General features: G+C 37.8%; 1 long non-coding RNA gene across 1 annotated transcript; it reads right to left on the reverse strand.

Annotated features, from left to right (window-relative positions):
• Nucleotides 1-812: 812 nt before the first annotated feature.
• LOC131599681 (uncharacterized) lies at nucleotides 813-2621 on the reverse strand. Its single transcript, XR_009282880.1, has 5 exons — nucleotides 2167-2621; nucleotides 2016-2065; nucleotides 1832-1917; nucleotides 1646-1743; nucleotides 813-1504 (listed from the first exon to the last, which is right to left on the reverse strand). It is a non-coding gene; the product is annotated as an uncharacterized LOC131599681 (long non-coding RNA).
• Between the last annotated feature and the right edge of the window lie 2587 nt (nucleotides 2622-5208).

Consider the following 5208-nt stretch of genomic DNA (forward strand, 5'->3'; position numbering starts at 1 on the left):
TGAATTCAGTTATTCTGTCACTCTTTCAAAATGTTTGTGGTAGAATAGTACAAATACCTCTCTGTAGAGATGATTTCATGTCTCTTTACTGTAAACAGAGATTTAATTCCAAGCTTCAACCTTGAGCTTCAAGCAAGGCACCAAAAAACAGTAATTTCCCTAGTTAGTTCCCCGAACTACATTAAGCTCTGACTTCCACTAGGGATATGTAGGCATGAGGTTCACAAGGAATCTCAGCGAGCTAATAAAATACCAAAAATAGTCAGTCTGTCTATCTGTCTGTCTATCTGTCTGTCTTTTTCAAAATAATTCAATTCCCTCTCCTAATACAAAGGAGAAACTTTCCCAATCATTAGCAATAAACACAAACACAATGACACAGAGAAGGTTCCTGTAGAGTACTACAGATATGTAGGGTGTTTAAACACTTCCCTATGTATAACCGACCCCCCGGACTCCAGAATTTCTAGTCTAGGTGTAAATCCCCACACTTAGCAAACTCCTAGGGTTTAGTTGAGATCTTTTTTCCCCTTTCCTACTCGTAGGACAAATAAGAAAGTTCGTGTGATATCGTAGGAAGAACTGAAATAAAATTCATCCCGCCACGGGCGCATTCTCCTTCCAAATTTCGCGTGAAGGGTCTAGCGTGCCGTCCTCCCAAGTGAAACTGGGAGGTAAAGAAAACGACCACCACAGAAAAATGGCGACTCTTAGAAAGGAAAATGCAAAGTTTCTTGAATTCTTCAAATCTTCAATCTTCCATTCTTCAAGTCCAAGTTTCTTCAATTCTTTCTTCAAGTTCTCATCTCACATGAAAAAGAAACAAAAAGGGTGGAATTAGCAAAAGTCCAACCAAAACAATTCAAGAGGGCCCAAAAGCCCAAAACAAAGTCAAAAAGTCAAAAAGTCAAAGAAATATATTTTATGTCATAAACTACTACACTTAGAAGTTACCAATTTTTGACATAAAATGAAGCTTGTCGTGGAACTACAAGATTTTGTGAAGAATCCATCCCATGTGCATAATATATCCCATGTGCACAAATTTATGGAACTTGGCCACCAAGAAAATTCAACAACTAAGAAAGCTTGGCAATGATTACTTGGTAATGATTAGCCTAAAGGGAATATTCTTTTCTTGCCATAATCACAAACTTGACTACCAAGTTACATAATGCCTAACATACCCTTTTCTTTGCCTATAAATAGAAGTGCTATCCTTCATACAAATCACACCAAAGCAACTTAAGTTCTTGCTTTCTCTCTTCTCTCTCTATTGCTCATATATTGTTCAATAGACCTCTTGGCAAGAAGAAATTCTCAAGCCAAGAGATTCTCTATTGGAGGTGAGCATTCTAGTTACAAAGTAAGGAAGAAGGAGAAGGTAGTTCTTCATACCTTTCTTGAAGATCTTCATCTTCAAGCTTCCAACAACTTGAAGTTCCATCTTCAAGGCGCTCCCATAAGTCCAAAGAGGTGTTGTGGCATCACCTTCATCAAAAGCCTACAACAATTTCAAAGAAAGAGAGGTTGTTAGTAACAACAATTCAAAGTTGTTCTACAACAATCAACAACAATTTGAGGGTGTTCTTCAACAACACCACTCGAAATTTCCAGAAGAAAGAAAGGAGGGTCAAAGACATACCTTCGGACTTCAGTGGCAGCCCCACATCATCTTCAATACGGTGCCCGACGGTTCTTGCTCACCTACACGAAGCACACCTGCAAACTTCAACACCGGCGCTGCAATCATTCACAGTAGGCGACAAAGATTCAGCATCACAACAAGGAGATTCGCAGCATAATCTCCAGAAACAGAATCGATACATACCTCAACATAAATCCGGCAAAAATCTCCTTGCCGTAAGTAAGTCGATTCTGCCCTCACTCTCAACCTCGTTTTAATTATTGTTGTATCTGTGAATTTGTTCAAAATTGAAAACAGAGCATATATTATTATTACTGGGTCATAAAAAAACCTGCTGGTACCATGATAACAAATTCGAAGAACAAACCTTGAGTTTGTCTTCAATCAAAAGAGGCCAGAAGCTTTTGTTTTAGTTCACTGTGAGCAGAATCGAAACAGGGGGGGATATCAGTTGAGCCATGGTCACAAAATGAAAGAACAAATTGATTTAAGAAACTGTAAAAAGTGATTCGTATTACCATGAACAAGAGAGAACCGAGAGCATTCTGAGAAGTTGTTGCTATCGTTGTTCCTCGTGAGAGATAAAAAAACCGATCGAGAGAGACACACAGGTTGTCGCTGTTGTTGTTGTTTCACAGGGAGAGAAACCGAGTTTGTTGTTGTTGAGAGAGTGCACTCGCGAGAGAGGTAGAGGCGACCAAGGAAGAGATCGTGGTTATCGCTGAAGGATATCACGGTGGCTGAACGGAGAAGGGGAGGTCGTTTGCCATTGTGGTTGCTCTTAACCGTGAGAGAAAGAATTCAGCGAGAAAGATGTCATCGTGAGAGACCGAGAGAATGAGGTCGAGTGATGATTGTTGTCCACCATGAGAGAAAATCGCATGAGGATCGAGAGAGAAGAGCGTTTCTTTTTTTCTAATTTCTGTTTCATCGTGAAAGAAAATGAGAGAGATACAGAGGCGCAGCCCCTCTGTGTTGTTCTTAGGGTTTTTTTTTCAGGAAAAACCAACTCTTGTGTTAAGCAGAGGCGGATCCGGGTTCCTCATGAACCGACCCGGTCCGGCCCAACCTTCTTTTTTTATTTTATTGTGCTGCTTCCAGCAATAGGGCCTGCACCCCATCCGAATTTTGGTACCCCTGGCCCAAGTAATATTGCATCAATTCTCCTTTTAAATATTTTCATAGAAAATGATTTAGTATTTTTCACTTTAATATAAAAATGAAAAAATATGTTTTAAGATTTAAAGTTTTCTTAGAAATATTTTAATATGTTTAGAAGTATATTTTTAATTAAAGATATCAAAAACATAAAAATATTTAAGATAGATATTTATATTTATGTTTCTAATTATTTTCTTATTCCATGAAAAATCACAAAAAAAAGATATATTTTCTTAGATTAATTTCTGTTGAATTTAATATTTTCATATAATTTTTTGTAGTTAATCATTTAAATTTTATTTGATTACTGTTGCACATTACTAGAATTTTCTCACTTTATCCGAGACTTCGAGATTATTTCTCCGTTGTTCTCTGGATTTGTCTGTTTGTTTGGTCTTCCATTTGCTGTAGAAATTCATAAACAATTACTGGAAGATCATGAAATGATGTAAGCTGTGAGCTTATCCGACGTTTCTTTTTCGCTGGTGTGGATGCTCAATAACTGTTGAGATCCAAATTTATTCCAAGCATATCATTTGAAGACCAAGGTAACACCTCAAACTCAGAATTCCAATTTCTCATTCTTCAAGGTAAGCCTAAAACTCATTCAACTGTTTTCACAACAGTATTTCAAAATCATCCAATTATTTTTCATAAACAGTAAATCATTTTCAATTTCTGTTATAACCAGTACTGTAAAGTACTGGGCCTCTAATAGAGTGTAAGTCCCAAAAACCTTCTCTTCTTAGCTTGTTTTCAAAACTGTATTTTCAAAATCTTCTTTCTGTTTTCAAAACATTCTTCTGGTATTTGAAGGGCATTATTCCCGGTGAAACTCTTCAGATACCTATGTGACCTTTGTCCATCTTCACTTCTTCTGTTTTCAAAAACCATTAACTGTTTATCATATATACTCAACTGTTATCAACAAAACAACAAAAATACTGTTGAGGCTCTGTACATACTTCTTCAATGGCCTCCACTCCATCCAGGTTAGGCTTTACAAGCTTTCAATTTACAGTCTTTATTTAAATTACTGTCAAATATAAACTGTGCATATATTAGTTTAGAACTACGTTTGAGTATAAACCTTAGGACAGTTAAACTATATATATATATTATAGGAATATGGCCTAGGATTGAGAATGTCTTCCCGGTGAAGGCTCTTTCCTAATTAGAGATCTGTAGTTCAAACCCCCAAGATGAATTATTCCCGGTGAAACATCTTGGCAAAAACTTTAGAATCCAAATAAATAGGACACATCCACCCAAAGAGGAATTATTCCCGGTGAAACCTCTTACCCATTTGCTTAGAGCCAAAATAAGTTCAAAACTACATAGCTTTCTCTTGTGCTATAACAAGGACCCTCGATTAGCCTCCTCTTGGGCTTTGTACAAGGACCCACAGGCTTCTTAAAAGCATTTCCAGCTTCCTCTTGAGCTTGTATACAAGGACCCATCAGGTTTCTTATAAACATAGGAACAGGTCTTTAGTCACCTTTTAGCCTACCCTGGTGAGTTTCTTCCATTCTAAACCAGACCTTAAACAAGCTAAGTTTGTCTCAATTTCACATTGAGTACATTTTTGGAATGAGAGACATGGACAGTCTCTGTCACCCTTATCTTCATCAATCTTCCTTAGCAGAGTCTAGGATCCATGTTTGGTCATCCCCAGCATTGAGTCAGCCTTCATACTGTGGTGTCGTTTTCTTTACCTCCCCGTTTCACTTGGGAGGACGGCACGCTAGACCCTTCACGCGAAATTTGGAAGGAGAATGCGCCCGTGGCGGGATGAATTTTATTTCAGTTCTTCCTACGATATCACACGAACTTTCTTATTTGTCCTACGAGTAGGAAAGGGGAAAAAAGATCTCAACTAAACCCTAGGAGTTTGCTAAGTGTGGGGATTTACACCTAGACTAGAAATTCTGGAGTCCGGGAGGTCGGTTATACATAGGGAAGTGTTTAAACACCCTACATATCTGTAGTACTCTACAGGAACCTTCTCTGTGTCATTGTGTTTGTGTTTGCTGCTAATGATTGGGAAAGTTTCTCCTTTGTGTTAGGAGAGAGAATTGAATTGATTTGAAAAGACAGACAGACAGACAGACTGACTATTTTTGGTTTTTTATTAGCTCGCTGAGATTCCTTGTGAACCTCATGCCTACATATCCCTAGTGGAAGTCAGAGCTTAATGTAGTTCGGGGAACTAACTAGGGAAAATAATTGTTTTTGGTGCCTTGCTTGAAGCTCAAGGTTGAAGCTTGGAATTAAATCTCTGTTTACAGTAAAGAGACATGAAATTATCTCTACAGAGAGGTATTTGTACTATTCTACCACAAACATTTAAAGGAGTGACAGAATAACTGAATTCATTTCATTCAAGAGGGGGACCTTAC

The sequence above is a fragment of the Vicia villosa genome, linkage group LG4 (assembly GCF_029867415.1).
Source record: "Vicia villosa cultivar HV-30 ecotype Madison, WI linkage group LG4, Vvil1.0, whole genome shotgun sequence".
NCBI lineage: Eukaryota > Viridiplantae > Streptophyta > Magnoliopsida > Fabales > Fabaceae > Vicia > Vicia villosa.